At 41.6% G+C, this 19,580-nt stretch overlaps 1 long non-coding RNA gene across 2 annotated transcripts in view; it reads right to left on the bottom strand.

Annotated features, from left to right (window-relative positions):
- Positions 1 to 226: 226 nt before the first annotated feature.
- Positions 227 to 19,580, bottom strand: part of LOC145541754 (uncharacterized) — a 233,558-nt gene continuing 214,204 nt past the window's right edge. Inside the window, exons 6-9 of one of the 2 annotated variants that reach the window (XR_014079257.1) lie at positions 10,062 to 10,178; positions 4,620 to 4,788; positions 3,107 to 3,236; positions 227 to 1,167 (exon numbers count right to left, since the gene is read on the bottom strand). This is a non-coding gene — a long non-coding RNA (uncharacterized LOC145541754). The remainder of the gene's footprint in view (positions 1,168 to 3,106; positions 3,237 to 4,619; positions 4,789 to 10,061; positions 10,179 to 19,580) is intronic. The other variant, XR_014079256.1, reaches the window with a different exon arrangement.

The following is a 19,580-nucleotide window of genomic DNA, read 5'->3' as shown; positions in this document are numbered from 1 at the left end:
TGCTATTGACCCCAGACTGCTTTCCTCTGAGCTCGTCTCTTTGCCGCTGCCTCAGGTGGGACCCCCTCCCACCCCAAGTTACAGCGCTATGATAACAGTCAAGAATCTAGTTTTTTATTTGAGCTCTGCCACTTTTTAGTCTGTGACCTTGCACAATGCCCTCTATGATTATTACTTTCTTCTGCTACAAAATGGAGATAATAAAACTTACTCCAAAAAACCACTGTGGGGATGAATTAAAAATTTTAAGTATAAAATATTTTTAACAGCGATGTTCTACATGAATATAGTACATAATTGGTATCAATTATTATTTGTTCAGTTCAGTTCAGTCGCTCAGTTGTGTCCGACCCTTTGCAACCCCATGAACCTCAGTACACCAGGCCTCCCTGTCCATCACCAATTCCCAGAGTTTACCCAAACTCATATCCATTGAGTCAGTGATGTCATCCAACCATCTCATCCTCTGTCATCCCCTTCTCCTCCTGCCTTCAGTCTTTCCCAGCATCAGGGTCTTCTCCAATGAGTCAGCTCTTCACATCAGGTGGCCAAAGTATTGGAGTTTCAGCTTCAGCATCAGTCCTTCCAATGAACACCCAGGACTGATCTCCTTTAGAATGGACTGGTTGGATCTCCTTGCAGTCCAAGGGACTCTCAAGAGTCTTCTCCAACACCACAGTTCAAAAGCATCAATTCTTCGGCGCTCAGCTTTCTTTATAGTCCAACTCTCACATCCACACATGACTACTGGAAAAACCATAGCCTTGACTAGATGGACCTTTGCTGACAAAGTAATGTCTCTGCTATCTAGGTTGGTCATAACTTTTCTGCCAAGGAGTAAGTGTCTTTTAATTTCATGGCTGCAGTCACCATCTGCAGTGATTTTGGAGACCAGAAAAACAAAGTCAGCAACTGTTTCCACTGTCTCCCCATATATTTGCCATGAAGTGATGGGACTGGATGCCATGATCTTAGTTTTCTGAACGTTGAGCTTTAAGCCAACTTTTTCACTCTCCTCTTTCACTTTCATCAAGAGGCTCTTTAGTTCTTCCTCACTTTCTGCCACAAGGGTAGTGTCATTTGCATATCTGAGGTTATTGATATTTCTCCCAGCAATCTTGATTCCAGCTTGTGCTTCTTCCAGCCCAGCGTTTCTCATGATGTACTCTGCATATAAGTTAAATAAGCAGGATAACAATAAATACCCACAAATTTCCAAACAGTGAGCTAGATCCTTTACAAATATTTTCTCCAACCCCCACACAACCTGAAGAGTAAGTATTATGCACATTTTCCAGAGAAAGAAATGGATGTACAGAGAGGAGAAATATCTTGCCTGAAATTTAGTTGGAGTGAAAGTTTTCTATTAATGATGGCAAAACATTCTCAGAGATTATACCAGCAAAAGCTAAGTTCATTTAGAAATACCTATTGTCTTCCACAGTTTTATAAGTTCTTGGAAATAATATGCAAATATTGCATATATGTGATCACAATATGTATATACAAAAGAAAGTCACATCTTTAACAAGTACATTAAGTTTCCTGCTATTTACAGTGCCAATACATGGAGACAATCTAAATGTCCACAAACAGAGGAATGGATAAAGTGTTGACAATGGAATACTACTCAGCCATAAAGAAAGAATGAACTAATGCCATTTGCAGCAACATGGATGGACTTAGAGGTTATCAACCTAAGTGAAGTAATTCAGAAAGAAAAAGCCGAATACCATATGATATCACTTAGATGTGGAATCTAAAATATGACACAAATTAACTTATCTACAAAATAGAAACAGACTCACAGACATAGAGAACAGACTTGTGGTTGCCAAGGGGAAGGGGTGGGAGAGGGATGGATTGAGAGTTCTGAATTAGCAGATGCAAACCATTATATACAGAACAGATAAACAGCAAGGTCCTACTGTATAGTACAGGGGACTATATTCAAGATCCTGTGAAAACCATAATGGAAAAGAATATGAAAAAGAATGTGTGTGTGTGTGTATAACTGAATCACTTTGCTGAATGGCAAAAATTAACACCACATTGTAAATCTACTATACTGCAATGAGATAAATTTTAAAAATACGTTAAGCTGCCAATCACACATAAACAAGGTGAAACTGATGCAGAGGGAATGAAAAATCAGTAAGTAAATTAGCATTTCCCTGTACAGGCATACCTAGTTTTATCATGCTTCGCAGATAGTATTTTTTACAAATTGAAGGTTTATGGCAACCCTGCTCCCTGCAAGTCTGTCAGTGTCATTTTCCCAACACATTTGCTCACTCCATGTTACTGTGTCATGTTTGACAATTCTTACAATATTTCAAACTTTCTCATAATTATTATATTTGTTACTGTGATCTGTGATCCATGAGTTTTGAGGGACTATTGCCAAAAATTACAACTCACTGAAGATGCAAATGATAGCATTTTTAGCAATCCATATTTTTTAATTGAGATTTTTAGATTGTTTTTAGATATAATGCTATTGCACACATAGTAGACTATAGTATAGTGTAATCAAAACTTTCATATGCACTGGGAAACCAAAAACTTCATGTGACTCATGTTATTATGATACTCACTTTATTGCAGTGATCTGGAACCAAACCCACAGTGTCTCCCAGGAGTGCCTGAACTCCTTAGAGTCTTGTGGAGCCCAATTAAGTAAAATTAGCATGTGCCAAGGTGGATAAGGTGAGTCACTGGGGTTATAAATTTCCCTAAGGTGTCAAAAGGACAGCAACTCCTGGGTGAGATATGGTACCTTGCCATCTGCTGGGGATATTCATTGCTTTCCAAATGGCCTTAGTCTTTTCTAGGCTAGGTAACAGCACAATTGAATTGGGTGATAACTTCTGCCCAATTGTTTCCATGTCCTCTACCGAGTTTAAACAACTTGTTATACTTTCTCCTTCAGAATTCTCAAGGTCTATGCCAGGTGATAGCAAGAAAGAAAATGGAAGATACAAATAAACTGTATCATACTAGAAGATGTATCTGTAGCTATCTAGACTCTTCATGCAATTCTATTAATTTCTGACCATCTGTCTTGGTCAAGAATGATCAGCCTGTGTTGAGGAGACAAACAAACCCTGAGGTCTTGGTGGCTGAATACAGCAAAAGTTTATTTTCTGCTCATGCAACCGGTTGATGGAACTCTCCAAAGCAGCCGTCCTGTTTTATTCTTGTGGCTCTGCCATCTCAACATCATCTCAAGCCTCCTAGAATCAACAAACCAGAAAAGAAAAAGACAAGACCTTTTCAAGACCCGTGTTACTTTTGTTCATTGCATTGTCAGGACCTCGTCACATGGCCCTGCCTACTTGCAAGGGGCAGAGAAGTCTCATCTTAAGCTACCCACGGAGGAAGAGGAGCCAGAAGTAGCATCTCTCATATTATCCCATATGCAAAGGCACTGTGCTGGGGGCTGGAATTCAAGAATAAACTAGACCAGTCCCTGCCCATGAAGGGCTCCCATCCTGATAGAAGAAACAGGAATGACAGTTCATGTGTGTGTGTGTGTGTGTGTTAGGCACTCAGTTATATCTGACTCTTTGCAACCCCATGGACTGTAGCTCGCCAGAGTCCTCTGTCCATGGAATTCTCCAGGCAAGAATACTGGAATGGGTAGCCATTCTCTTTTCCAGGGGATCTTTCCAAAACAGGGATAGAATCCAGGTCTCCCAGGTGTAAGCCACTAGGGAAGCCCATGACAGAGTTTACCATAAAGCAAAACACACTGTGAATTGTATCTAATCCAGCAATAAAGAGTGCAGATAAAGGAACAATTAATTACAGCAGTAGTTTTAAGACAAGATTTAACGGAAGAAGTAGCATTTGAGTGGGAATGAAACTAATTTTTACATGTCACTCAAAAAAAGTATATTAGGGTGATATCTGAGAGAAGAAAGACAGCATGTGGTGCTGCAGAGCCCACCAAACTCTTTCCCAGAAAGTTCCCAGCAGCAGAGAGAATGCAGAGGCACTGGAAAAAAAAATCCTGAAGCTGCCTTCCCCCATCTCACCCTCTCACTGAAACCTGTGTCTATAGCAAAAATTTGTGAATATAGCAGAGCTCTTTGTTTTAATACAAATAATACCCTTTCTTCCATAATCTCAAAGCAAAATTAACACTATTATAATCATATTGCCATGATTTCTTGTACTCTTATCACAACCTGGTGTGCTCCCTGCAGACCCATAGTCTCTCATGTGTAAAGCAATGAAATGGCGACAACCTAGAACAAAGATCTGCCAGAAATGAGCTGTGTGGCTTTTAGAGGAGTCACTTTACTTCTCTGCATCTCAGTTTGCCCACCTGTAAAATGAGATGGTTAGATATACCCTTGTCAAAGTCTCTTTCTGCAATATACGTCTCTGTAATGACAGCGTCACTGAGCATTTATACACCAGATGGTAAAAGCCCATCAACGGCTGAAGTGGATGCTGTGAATTCATTCCCTAGACCTCTATGCACCATCCTTGTAGTGAAAGAGGATGAAAACTGAGAACTATGTTTCCAGACTCTGCTGCAGCAAGAGTTCTGCAAGTAGCATAGATGCATTCCTATAAGATCTCAAAGGCAGGAGGGAGGTGGTGGCCACTTGCCTGCTCCTTTTGTCTGCTTTCCTCTTTGCAAGCCTGTTCCAGGACATGTGAGGCTTTCTTATAGCCGAGTTCCAGAGTCCATCTCCCAGCTTCCTGGGTATCATCAGGAGGCAATCACAAAGTAGCAGCAGTGATGGCAGCTTCTTGATTCCAGCTTCCTGATTCCTGGATCATAAATTGAAGATGTGCTCTTAAATACACCAACGGTGATAGGCATAGAGGTGAGAACTCTCTCCTGGGTCTAGGAGTCATCCTTGAGAATCCAGCCTAGTAGTTCCTGTTCAGGGAACTTTATAGGCACCTTATTCTCCCTATTAAATGTCCTCCTATTTAAAATATCAGCAAACTTCACAATCTGTGAAGGACAGTAAACTTGAAAGAGAATTGGCTCATGGAATGTGTCTGGGACACCTTAGGAGCCAACTTAAAGTTTCAGAGATCACTCTCATGTCATCAAGAGACATATGCAAGGAAGGGCCTTATGAAAGGTTATAAAGAAGTGAGAAGAAGAAATCCCCAAGGCAAAGTTCCAAGCAAACTACCCAATCAAAATGAAAAGGAACCATCTACATATAAATAGGTTGAGACTATAAATAGAAGACAGGGAGTCCTAGACTTCCCCTCCTAGTTTTAAGTCTGTTTCTGAGTAGTTATGGGGAATCCTAAAAAAGTGCCTTTCTCATGTTCTGAGCCTTCAGCTGGATATTATATTTCACATCCTAGAATGAGAAGATCCCCAAAGAACCAGGAGAACTTTTTGTTTCTAGGGATAATAGCTAACTTTAATTTTTTCTTCAAGAAAAAAGTTTAGAATAAAGAGAATGGTAAAATAGTAGAAAATGGCCAGAAAAAAAAAAAAAGTGCTATATCTACTAAGAACAAGCATGCATTGAAGAGGGAGACACAGACTCAGTAACTAGTGTGGAAGCACTCAGGAAGAATGCTGGTAATGGGCCACACTGTGCTTCTGAGGCCACAGGAGATGTTATGGGTCTAGACTGCAGATTGCTGTCCACAGAAACAGAACTGATAGCCAGTGTCCCAAAGACCAATGTCCTCAGTGAGACTGAGATGACTGGTAGCAAGTGTCTTTCTTTTGCAGAACTTGACAGAAGAGAGAGGAGAACACAGCATATAAGATGCAGCAAGAGACTAAGACAGCCCCCTGCCCCCTTGCTAGTGACACTGAGTGACCTGGGGCGATGTCCAAAAGATTACAATTCTAGTCTCTCTACGTAATCTTCCCAGGAAATATTGTGGTGGTTTCCATAAAGTAAATTCTTTCTCTCTCTCTTATTACTCAGGACCTTTTAAATGAGGCTGGTAAGGTACATTCTTTCTCACTCAACTAGCCTCAAGGTTCTAGCTGGAAAAGCTGCCTCTCAAAGGAGAGCACTGGCCAGGGCAGGCTGAGGAAGAATTGCAGCTCTTTGACTGGCAGCCACACTGTTGTTGCCTGTGGTCCTTAAGCAGCTCCAGAAGCTTTGTGCATGTCAGGGACCTTGCCCACAAAGGCTCAGAAAACCTCCTTCCCTCTCTGTCTGGAAGTTTGAATACCATGGGGACTCAAGACACCTGCAGCTGCTCCAAGTTCCTCCAGGCTCAATGTCCAGCCTTTATTAGGCTCCTTTCCTGGTTTTCCATCTCTCCATGGAACATTCCTCCACATTCCTAATTATATGACTTTTAGGAACTGTCTCACTTCCATGGGCACAGAAGTAGCCCCCAGCTCTGCACTCCCTCTGGGCTATCTAGAGCTCCCCTTTGCAGCCACCTGCCTGTGGACACTGCCAGTGACCTCAACACCTGCCTTGCAGTTGGACCTTAACTCTTTGGATTCACGTAGATGTTGGGCTTCCCTGGTGGCTCAGACGGTAAAGAATCTGCCTGCAGTGCGGGAGACCTGGGTTCGATCTGTGGGTTGGGAAGATCCCCTGGAAGAGGGCATGGCAACCCACTCCAGTATTCTTGCCTGGAGAATCCCTATGGACAGAGGAGCCTGATGGGTTACAGTTCATGGAGTTGCAAAGAGTCGGACATGACTGAGCAACTAAGTACAGCACAGCAGAAGTTGTCTCAACTCATTTTCTCAAATCCCTCGGGAAAGAGTAGGCCCTCTCAGAGAGAACACTAAATGGTTCAAAATGAGCAATTCATTTGCGACCCATGCCAAAGACCATGACAGAGCAGAGATGGGGTATCGGGGTGAGCATCTCAAAGTGCTGAGTCCTAGGCACCTGATCATCACTGTGAAGCAGACAATGGTATAATGGAGGGAAAAAACTGGCAGAGAGTCAAGAGACCTGTGTAAAGTCTGGGCTTGGGAAGTCATTTAGCCCTTCTCAGGTAGACAGGGTCATGACACTAGACCCTGTCAACGAGATGAACAAAAGGGACATGGATCACTTCTAGGCTGAGGCAATGAAAGAGTCTTGTCTTTTTCTTCTCTGCTTTGTTGACTGTGGAGGCTTCATGTTGAGATGGCAGAGCCACAAGAAGAAAACAAGATAGGTGCCTGGAAAGTTGTTCCAACCAGTTGCATGAGCAGGAAATAAATGTATTCAGTCATCAAGACCTCAGGGTTCATTTATTTCACCAACACAGGCTACTCATTCTTGACTAAGACAGGTGGTCAGTAATTCAAAGAATTGCATCAATAGTCTAGATATCTTCTAGTAGGACATACCTCCAGTGTGCTTTACAGAAGGTCTTTGTGATAAAGATGGTGTTTCTGCATCTACTCAAGGTTTCTACTGGGCTCAGACCTCAGACCTATAATCTGGAGCTCTGGTTTTTCTCACACACAGAGAAAGTTGCAAAGGGATTCATACCAGACAGGCTCAACATGAAACCTTGCCCTTCACAGTCTCCCCATCTTCAACATTAGAAAGGCAGGGAGGGATTCTCCCTGAGCAAAACCTTCCTAATGAGTGCAAAGCAGGTATTAGAGAGAAGTCTGTATTGCGAGGGAGTTTATCTATTCCCACCTGAGACCTGGGCATCTCTTAGACGCTTAAGAGAGATGGATACTCTGAAAAGAAACATAACTAAAACCATTGGGACATCAGATTCCCAACAACCCCAGCCCCCAAAGGGAGGGTTTTGCATTTTATCTGAGGTAAAACATGGGTTCCCCAGTGGAGCCCCATCCTTTCCAGGTAGGCTCCTGCAGCTCCCATCACTCCCTTCCCCATCTCCTCACTATCCCCTTCACCTTTACTTCTTTCTCCATCTCCTTCTATTGCATTTTCTCTAGGTCTTCCTGTGGCTCCTTCTTCCTTCCCTTTCCTCCTCCAAGGAGCTGATAAGCCAGTGTTTTGAACTTAGATGACATTAAACACTTGAAAAACAAAATCATTTGCAACAGGAACATTGCCTTCCATGGAATTCTCTTGTTTATTGCTCCTTAACCACACTCAGCTAGAGGAGGTTCTATTTGTTTTGCTGTTTTCCTTTCCTGGAGAAGTATTGAAAGGATCACATGATGCCGTGCACATGTAATTATTTGTTGTTGTCCGCCCTGTATTCATCTGCTTATTTCTGCCAAATAGTCCCAATTCTCAGGAATTGGTTAGTTAACATTCTTCTGCATTAATAAACATCCAGGCCCTCCTGTGTTGATAGAAGCATTGTGTACACATGTAAATAGAGTTTAGAAACTCTATTTCTTAAATGTCTTCTGACTACCCCTTATAATCTACTCTCAGACAGTTATCTCTTGGTTTTTGGCTTACCTGGAGAGGAAGCTGAGGAAAAAGGATATTATTTTTATTTCCAGAACTCTTCTGACATGAAGTTGTTGTTGTTGTTGTTGCCATTGCTGTTTTTTAAACTAACTGCTCTGGGCCTGTCTTTCAAAATTATCCTTGAGAAAAACCAAAGAACTGTGGTGCCTGACAATGGTCATTTCATTATGAGTCCATGACGTCTGAGCAGTTCTGTGATAGGTCAGTAGGACTGTGAGAGACAGCACGCCTTTGTCACATGAAGTTTTGAAACTGAACACTGCAATACTTTCCTCTCCTCATCATCCCCCAGGGTTTGCATATGTCCATTTATAACGCCCTTCACAGGGAACATCATCTGACTTAATAGCTGAGGCCAGCAGCAATTTTCACAGTGCAGGAAAAGTCAGATTTCAAGGTATGCAAATTCTGAGTGTAACTCTAATTCTTATCACAGAAACTTCAGTACTTCAGTCCTCTGTCAAGAGTGTGGGTGTGTGTACATGTGTGTACGTGTGCACATATGTGTGTGGTATAAAGGTCCACATGTTGCAAAGAAGGAGATTAATATCCCAATTTCTCCCTAGAGAAAACAGCAATGGCCACACTAATCAGTACAACTGCAAGTGTCTACACGTCAACACTGAGTTTTCTGAAATTATGTGCTGTGACTCAATAATTCAGAATACACCAAACTAGTGGATACATATGGATAAATTTTAAGTAGAGAGATTACTTCTTACAATGAATGCGCTTGTTAGCTCAGTACAGTTTTTACCCATCCCACCCTGGTCGCTCAGATGGTAAAGAATCTGCCTGCAATGCAAGAAACCCAGGTTTGATCCTTGGGTGGGGAAGATCCCTTGGAGAAGGGAATGGCTACCCATTCCAGTATTCTTGCCTGGAGAATCCCATGAACAGAGGAGCCTGGGGGCTACAGTCCATGGGGTTGCAAAGATTCGGACATGACTGAGCAACTAACACTTTCACTTTCACTTTACTGGTATAGACATAGTTTTTCTAGACATAGTTTTTCGATTTAAAACCATGCAAAGATGTTGAATGCAGCATCTTCTACCTCCTCAACTGGCTGTTTCCTAGTAAAAAAATTTTTTTTTCAAATTAACATCTTCCACTGAGCAGAGTTGATTTTGGTTGTGTTGCTCCGCTAAATGGTGCTGTTTCTAAAGTACAGCATCTTAATGAGAACACGACTTTGTGTTGAGCCACCTGCGTCCATCCACAGACTACTTTCATATTTACTGCCTCATCTTCATTTCAGTTCATACAATAACTTCATGAAGCAGGTACTGCCATCTTCTTCATTACAAAAAAGGTTAATCTGCCAGTTGGAAAAAGTAAGGAACATACTCAGAGCCTCAGAGTGAATTAGAGCAAAGCTGACGCTCCATCCCAGTCTCTCTGAATCCAGCTCTCCTTCCACCCCTCACCAGTCTCCTCCCAAGTAAATGTTATAATGAAACTGTGCTTCTGGCAACAAGGGTGATAAGTAGGAGACCTCAGCCTTCAAATCACCTTGAAGGGCTCTCTCCTCTGCATTCCTTCTCACTAGCTATCAGAAGTGGTCCCATAACCAAGAAATGAGCCAACACACAACACAGCAGCACCGTGAACCATCTGAAAGAAGATGACAGAGTTTGAGGAGGTGAACAGAAGAGACACTCCCCTCATCCTCACCTCTTGAATCCTCACCTCTTGAATCCTCGCAGCCGTGATTCACATTTCCAAGGCCACAAGACAAGACTGAGGTCAGACCTGGAGCCTTCTGCAGAGAAGGCAGGCTAACTTTCCCAAAGCGTAATCATAAATCTGTAGAAGTCAGAGATAAGGGACAAAAACAAATGTTTTAGTCACTGAATTATCAAATAATCATGTCTGAGGATCTTCTTCCACTCCTAGGAAACCAGGAGAAATATATTTTTCCCTGCACGTTACCCAATATCTCAAAAGTAATAGTCTCCCTGGCTTGATAATAATTACCATTTGTGCATATATCTTTCAAAATATAGGACACAGAAATCAGAGGCATGAGCAAGAAAATAAAGAAGCATCTGTTGACAGCTGTATATGAAAAACGAAAAATAAAAAGGAATTGAGGGAAAGGAAAGTCATGTCCTAAAAGACTGAGGGGATGACAGAAGAATATCAGAATATCACTTGAGATGACGAGTTACTTGTATCTAAGGTTGAGGTGTAAATGCAACTTTCTGTCACCTTCTCCTCACTGTCTGCTACAGAGCTGCCTAGACTTCTCCACAGGCAGGGTAAACCCCAGAGTCATTCTATTTTCTCTGAGTCCCAGCTCTTGTCAAAACCCGGGACTTGATGGCAATCCATAGGAAAGTAAAGCAGTGATCAGTGCTTGATATCGGATGTTACCTGTTAGTCTGAAGCTGTCTGATTAAAAGGGACAGAAAACTAACTTAAAGCCAGATGAAATGTGATGAGCACACAAAACAAGGAGAGTGCAGGAGAGGATCTGGCTTCAAGGAATGATGGACTGTGGGCATTTACACACTTTCATTAGCTCACTCCCCTGTTTGTACTCTGTCTCTCTGTGTCTCTGTCTCTCTCTCCTTCTCTGTCTCTCTCTCCCCTCCCACCTCTTCTTCTCATCATGTGTTGCCCTCACTCCCTCCCTACAGTACATTTTCTCTATTAGCAAAGTTGGGCCAAGCAAGTGCTGGGGAAGGCACAGACAACTCCAGGCTTGTATCAGCTCAGCTAGTAAACTAAGATGGGATAAAAAGTGTTTCCATGTAGAAAACTCCATGCAAAAGTTCTCAGTGACTTGGTTTGAGTCTCAAACCCATCCTTGGGCCAATCACTATAACCATAACCCTAATCCTAACCCAGGGGATGGGGTACTATGACAAAACAGATCTAGGTCACATAATCGCCTCTATGCCCTTAGGGTTAGTGCAGTAGTCTCCCTGATCAGAATTAAATAAAAGTGATAGGACAACTTCCCTTACTTTCCAGTTAAAAGAGGAAATAATGATACCAGAATTAGGGTTGGATGAAGAAACTCAGAGGAAAACAATAAGTATCTTTTACAAAACATAGCTAAAACATGAGTCTTCCAGATTTTCCAATTCATGCTTCCCAATGGAAAGTCAAGGACCAAAAGACTCCTGTGGATTGAGTCTGCCCTGCATTCAGTATGAATCCATTTTCTTTACCACTCATTAAAGAAAATTTAAGACATTGTCCGAGTAGGCTTCTGTTAAGAACTAAGCGTTACCAAAGTTGGATAAATCCATGTAAATCAGATTATTCTTCAGTCTACCACTCTACATAAACATCATATGTGGATACAAAAGGAAGGCAAAACTCTGTCATGCATATTTTTGTTTATAAAATGTAGGTGAGCCTTTATTATAATCATATTAATATATATAATCTTATTAGTATATTAATATTATTATATATAATATGTTGCTGTTGCTCAGTCATGTCCGACTCTTTGCAACCCCATGGACTGCAACACACCAGCCCTCCCTGTCCCTCGCCATCTCTTGGAGTTCACCCAAGTTCATTTCCATTGAATCGGTGATGCCATCCAACCATCTCATTCTATACATATTAATAATTAAGGAAGTGTTCTCACTCCCCAGTGCAGTACAGACCAACCAAGCCAGAAGTAAAGCCAAAATTTGGGGGAGACAGAGAGAAAGGGGGAAAGCAATTGCTTTCCTTGACCACATTTTTCACTAGCTGTTCTCTGAAACAATTTTAAAGGTAATAAATGAGTTATAAGACAATAATAAAAATAAAGTCAAAGAGTTAAAGCAAGTTAAAGCAAGACTGTAAGAAACAGAAAGAAAGTAATCAAAGGACACCATTGACTTGGTATATGGTTCTCCGGAGAACTCACAGCTCAGATCCCCTGTCCCAGGCCCGGCCTCAGGCCTCACACCCTATCTTTCTAGTAAGCTGTTTATTTCCTCTGAACCAAGCCTAATTTGGTCACAAAAAAGTGAAATGGAGCATTCAGACCATTATCTGGTTGCAGGAGGGAGAACACACACAAAAAAGAAAATCTAGGAAAAGTTCTCTTCATGTGAATTAATTGAGATGAGCATTTATTTTTTGTTTCAATTGACCTTGTAATTGTTTCTACTTTCTTTCCCATGAGGTATGCAGAGACATAACCTCCAGGGCTTGTCCATTTATAGCAAGAAAGAACTCAGCATGGCTCAGACGCCCTGTATCATTCACCCATGCAGGTCATCCAATTGATTCTCTCGCAGACACGGCCATATGGATTGATTTAGCAGCATTTCACTGGCTGCCTAGAGACACGGCTTGAGTCATCCTGTATAAATTACTTAACTCTCCACCACAAAAAGGAAAAAAAAATGTTTTCTTGCACAGCAGTAGCAATTAATGTTCAACATGTTTATGGAGTTTAATAATATACGGCCCAGCACCAATCTCCATATGCAATACCATTATCTTGAGAGAGAGACTTAGGTGGTGTCATCAGCATACAAGGCATGGATGATTGATTCATCAATAACTAAGCCTGGCCTTATTACAGCAAACAAATTAGACAATGCAGAATATATTGCCATATAGACAGGACTTCCTTTTCTTCAAATATATGTCATAATTGATAGTGGTGACCTTTTGGCAACACTGAGAAATAGCTTGCAATTAACAGGCTTACAGGCTCCCTCTCCTTGGAGTTCCTGCACGTACAAGTGGTTGTTCAAGGTTTGGCCCAGCTCAGTGGAGTGGAGCAAGGTCTAGACAACACATTTTAGACCTTGGAAAGAATTTTCCAGTAAGGTCAATCTCTTCATCTTTCTCATAGTTCATTCAGGAGTGATGCAAAAAGGAATGTGGTGAGTCACTGAAATGTATCTATTAACCCACTTCTGTGTGCCAGGAAATGTTCCAAAGCACAGAGTACAGAGAAAAGAATGAGACAGAAGGACCTCTGCCCTCACCACTGGGGGTGGAGAATGATAACAAGCACGTAAGCAAATAAATAAATTTGTTTATAAGTTCTGATGTGTAACATGCTGAAGATAAAATAGGGTGCTCTTGAGTCTATGTATTTTTAAGTGGCAAACAGATTTTAACAATAGGAGATATTTTATGTATTCAGCATTCATGTGATTAAAGAATCACGAACATAAGCAAGATTCATTTATTTTTATGCTATTTTACTTTTTTCCCTGAGTTCTAAAAATACAATACCAGTTCTGAAGAGGAATGGGCATTGTTTGTAACTTGATCACTGAAAAGATTTAACTCCTTTAAAGTAATGAGATCTTTCACAATAGCCCAGAGTAACCAAAAAACACAAGGATCTCCTAATGCTAAAAACAACAACAACAAAAATAGAGATCATTCTATATTTTTAAAAACTAGTTGTAATGTGAAAACAAATAGTGCTAGGATGTGTCAGAATCACAGGAATAATATACTGTATCCCTGAGGGTTGAACCATGCATGGACCATAAGTTATGCACAAATTTTGTTCTCTTGAAATGTTTTCTCTCTGTAATACAATATAGATGATATATATAGAGAGAGACATGTTGAAGTTCATATTTAGGGCGATTGTCCATAAAAAATATAATCCTTTCAGCTGAAATACATAAAGAGGTGAGGCAAAAATCCTTCTCACATGAATTCTCTGAAATCCTCCTTCAATTGTCCACTCTAATTTTACACATCAGCTTGCTTCATTTATGCAGGAAGTAAGAATATTTTAACCACAACTGCTGGTTCTCAGCCCCTTGGTGGCAGGAAACTGGGACAGTTGGGTTGGTTATGAAATGTGTCTCTGTCATAGGTGATTTATCTGTGGTGATTTACTCTTCTCTGTCTCCCATAACAATCCCACTCTTCTATGAATACCAGTGTCCTTCTTGAGTCACGGGAAAGGAGAAGAGGCAGGCACTTGGCAACGGCTAATAACCCTTGGCACGTTGGTAACATTCGTGGGGATGTAATCTGCAAGTCACCATCATTGTGCATATGCATCACAGCTGAAAAACATTCACTCCCTCCAGGTGACCCTCCTTGGCTCCAGCTTCTACCTGGAGGCCTCAACCCTGTAGCAACCCCACTTCCCCCTGTGTTGTATTGTGTTAGTTGCTCAGTCGTGTCCGACTCTTTGTGATCTCATGGACTGTAGCTCCTCTAGCCCATGGAATTCTCCAGGCAAGAATACTGGAGTGGGTTACCATTCCCTTCTCCAGGAGATCTACCCAACCCAGGGATTGAACCTGGGTCTCCTGCACTGCAAGCAGAATCTTTATTGCCTGAGCCACCAGGGAAACCCACCTCCCCCTAGGGTGGTAGTAATCCCTGCTGTTGCTACTCTCTGATTGGCCTCATTATTCCCTATCCAGCTTGTCAGGCCTGCCGTCCTCTGTACAAAGAATTAGCTGTATTGGAATGCCTCTGTTTTCAATAATAAGAGCACTTTGCTGTTCTTGTTTGGACAGTAATTGATACCAAGAGTTTGTAAGAAGAATTCAGTTCAGTTTATACTGAGTACCTCCTGTCCCAGGCATTGTGCTACATACCAGGGAAATTATGCTACAGAAGATATCATGTCTGCCTCAAAGGAGGTCTGGTTATAGTGAACAGATCATTTCAAGATTATATGGCAAGCATGACAACAAGGCAGAGGCCCTGGGGCTCTGGAAACACTGAGTCTGGTTCTTTACTTAGCTGGATCCGGGGCTTGGGGAAAGCTTCCTAGAGGAGATGATGGTTGGATTGAACATTGTGGGATGAGAACCAGCCAGGGGGAAGATGTTGGAAAGATCTTTCAGACAGAGGGAACAGCATGAATAACTGCACCAAAGCATTAAATCAAATGCCCTGTGTTTCTGGGGCTGGGGTCAGGGTGGGGAAAGATGGGGCAGATATAGACTGGAAGGTGGTATCACTAGACCTTAGGTATGAAGCCAGAGGATAGAAAAGGCAGTCAGAGATAGAAGGCAACTAAGGAGCTTAAATTCCCTTCAATGTACATTTGGGAGTAATTGATGATTTTTTAAATAATGCGACAACATGGTCACATTTACAATTTATAATTTAGATGGATCACTTGGGCCACACAGTTGTAGTAAGCAATAGCTCTACAAAAGCTAAGATAGAGAAAAGAACAGAAAACATTACTTGAGCCAGATCGTTCTAGTAATTCAGTTCAGCCTACCAGCATCAAGACCCTGGGTGGCAACCACCAAGAGAAGGGTGAAATTGTGAGGACATCTCATACAATGATCCCTTATATTTGTGTGGCCTTTCAAAGTTTACTCAGTAATTTTAAATACCTCTCATGATTCTCATAAAAATTCCATGAGTTTGGTATTAGAATTCCTATTTTTCAGATGAGGAAACTGAGCCTTAGAAGGTAATAGATTGTGTTTCCTGACTGCTGAACTTAATATTTTTCTGCTCCCCAGTATGTGATAGGATTAATTGACTTATCAGAAAGTTGAGTTTTCACTAGTTAGAGAAATAATATGGGGACTCTCATAAACACACACACTGGACTATTTTGTAATCAGTGCATAACCTCTACCAGGCATGGGCTTGTTGTTGTTGTTGTTTAATTACTCATCTCATGGCAGATTCTATTTCCTTTGGGAATTGAGAATCACCAGAGGTAATTGACTCAGCTTCTCTGGATTGGGACTGGCAGAAGACAGTAGGATATAACCAGTCGAAGTTCAAGGAAGACTTTAGTTATCCTTCCCCCAACATAACAGAGGTGAGAAGATAGACGATATTACTCTAAAGAAAGTAATCCAACAGGTATTTGATGAAGAGTATACATGGACACCAGAGGATGGCAGAAAATAATTATATATATATATATATATATATATACACACACACATATATATATACACACACATATATATATAATTGAATGACCTTTCAGTCCCTTTACCAGAGGCCTATCAGTCAAGATCCTGGAAACTCAGTCCAGGTTTCATCCTGGGACAGTGATAATGGATTTGCCACCGCTGGTAGTAACTCTGCCCTTCAGAGGAGAAGACTGAGGTCTTCCTGGTTTTCCTCAATCATTAAACCTGGCTAATACTGATCCCTTCTCCTAACAAATATTAATAGTGCATCATGATGCTAGCTCTCCATTCCCAGTAGGAGTTAAATGAGAAAGAAGCAATGACCCTGTAAGGAGACAGAAAATACGAAACCGCCACAACTATAATTCCCTGTAGAAAACCTGCCTCTCAATTCACTCTTTCCCTTTCCTAGAATTGTTTCTGTTGTTTAGTCACTAAGTCATGTCCGACTCCTTCGCAACCCCCCCCTTTGGACTGTAGCCTACCAGCCTCCTCAGTCCTTGGGATTTCCCAGGCAAAAATATTGGAGTGAGTTGCCATTTCCTTCTCCAAGAGATTTTCCCCACCCCCACCCCTCCAGATGAGATTGAACCCACATCCCCTACATTGCAGGGCTTCCCTGATGGCTCAGGCAGTAAAGCATCTGCCTGCAACTTTCTTTCTCTCTTTCTTTTTTCTCCTAATTTGCAAGTAGATTCTTTACCACTGAGCTAACAGGGAAGCCCTAGGCTCAGATGGTAAAGAATCTGCCTACAAGGCAGGAGCCCTGAGTTCAATCACTGGTTTGGGAAGATCCCCTAGAGAAGAGAATAGCTACCCACTCCAGTAATCTTGCCTGGAGAATTCCATGGACAGAGGAGCCTGGCAGGCTACAGTCCATGGGGTCGCACAGAGTCAGACACGACTGAGAGACTAACACTTTCACTTTCCTAGGATAGTGACCCCCAAACCGGGAACACACAAACCTTGGCACACTCAGCACCTCCTGAGGTTGGAGCCAGAGATTTACAGACTTATTTCCACCCCTAACAACTCCCATGAGTAACAGTGATTCATTCAGGCAGCCACGATTCTGCCCACATTTGAGAATCACTTTTTGACTTTTATGTGCATGCATCCAGGCTCCACATCTTTGTCATAAATAAACTCTCTATCATCACAGAAGAACTGGAAGCTGGGCAGCTCTGAATTGTATCTCTTGCCTCTGGATCACATATGCCTTGAGGATGTTTGTGCAAGTAAAACTCTAATCACCTATAAGCTCTATAAGCACACAGATCTTTTCTATCTTGTCTACTACTGTAATCCCAGAATCTAGTATCATACATTTGTTGGGACATGAGAGATACTCAATAGATGATAATAGCTAATATTTATTAAACATGTACTGTGTGCCAAGGCACTGTTATAAACATTCCGAGGCACAAACCCATTTAATCCTCAAAGCAACCCTATGAGTTAGGTAGTGTTATCTGCATTTATGAGCTTCCCAGGTGGCACTAGTGGTAAAGAACCTGCCTGTCAATGCAGGAGATGTAAGAGACTTGGGTTCAATCCCTGGGTTGGGAAGATCCCCAGGAGGAGGGCATGGCAACCCACTGCAGTATTCTTGCTGGAGAATCCCATGGACAGAGGAGGCTGGTGGCATCACAAAGAGTCGGGCACGACTAAAGTAATTTAGCACGCATGTCTGCATTATAAGATATAGAATCTATAGCACAGAACAGTTATGCAGTTTTCCTATTGACATGCAGATCATAAGCAAAAAATGTGAGATTTGAATCCAGGTGGTCTGGTCAAGGAGCTGGTGCTCATGACCATGAAGTTACACTGCCTTCCACTGATTAAGTGACTGGGAACTCAGGTCTATAAGGGGACACTGTACATCCTTTCTCCCTTTTAGCCTACCTCACATGAATCAAATACTGCATTCCATTCAGGTAATGGTCCTTCTTCAAAGGAATTTTACTCTCATGTTTTGCCAGTGGTTCTCCATCTTGGGAGTAAAAAGACTTCAGTAGCCTAGGCAGCTTCGCTTTCTCTTGCATGAACCTGCAGTTCACTGTCTCCAGATCCCCTGACTATACTCAGTGCTCATGTGTTTTCAGAAATAAAACAAGGATGCTGGGTGGCAATTTGTCACTTTTAGCAAAGCCAGCATCTTCTTTCAGGGTGACCATGTATTTCACAAATCTCTCAGTGATTATGTTTGAGCTGGATTCTTATTTAAAAAATCGCTTTGGCTGTGAAACTCACCCCCTCCTTCAAATATCTGTTCCTATTTCTCATGAAGAAAAACAGAGGGGGAAAGAAACAAATGTTTTCAACTTTGGCTGAATTTACCCTGAAAGTGTCCTATCTCAGTAGTGCTGTGGTCTTTAAATGCACATGTCCCTTTTATAATGGTTACCCAGGTGATTTTAGTCTCTCCAGAACATTCACCTTCTGATCCAGGTTTGAAAGAGACGATACCACTAAAAAGCTGCTTTAAACTTGAAAGCAGACCCTCGACGCTCAGAGAAAATGCTTATGAGGAAGAAAAACGATTTTGACCTGTATAGAAACATTTGGGGCTAAAATGGTTATTACTCTTCAAGAGCCCTGCAAATAGCCAACTTTTCCAGAATTGAAGAGAAAATTCAGAGACATTCTCACTGAATCCTGGACACTTCCTCTGTTTTCTAGTGAAATAGACACTACGTCATCAGGCATATAACTGTAGTTTGGTCTCATCAGCTCCCCATGCAATAGCGAGCCAGCTAGACCCCAAATAACCTGACTGGATATGTTCATAGATCACTCAGCTATAGAATGATAGATATGTAGAACAGGACAGGACCATGCCACAAGATTCACACCTGTTCCACCTCTAAGGTTTCTCTTCCCCACACTATATCCACTCCTCTAGCAAATTTTATAGCTCTACTACAAAAACATAGAGGTCCCAAATTTATCCACTTCTCTCCGTCAACACAACTGCCCTCCAATCCAAGCCATTGACACCTCTCTCCTATTTAGAAACATCTAACTATTGCTTCTCTGGTTCTGTTCTTTTCCTTTTTAGCAGCTCTACTGAGATTTCATTTACATTCCAGGAATTCACCCATTTAAACTGTAAAACTCAATTTACACTCAAATCACCACTCTCTAATTTCTGAACATTTATATCACCATAAAAGGAAATCCTAAACTCATTAAAAGTCACTTTCCAACTTTAATCCCACCTTCCCAGCCCCAGGTAACTCCTTGTCTATGTTCTGCCTCTGCCTATTTGTGGAATTATACAATACATGCTATTCTGTGACTGGATTTTTAAACACAGCATAATGTTTTTAGGTTCATCTAAGTTGCAGTTTGCATCAGTATT

The sequence above is a fragment of the Giraffa tippelskirchi genome, chromosome 3 (assembly GCF_054371585.1).
Source record: "Giraffa tippelskirchi isolate mGirTip1 chromosome 3, T2T-mGirTip1v1.2.pri, whole genome shotgun sequence".
Lineage (NCBI taxonomy): Eukaryota > Metazoa > Chordata > Mammalia > Artiodactyla > Giraffidae > Giraffa > Giraffa tippelskirchi.
The sequence above is the reverse complement of the archived record's forward strand: the minus strand, read 5'-3'. Positions and strand labels throughout refer to the sequence as shown.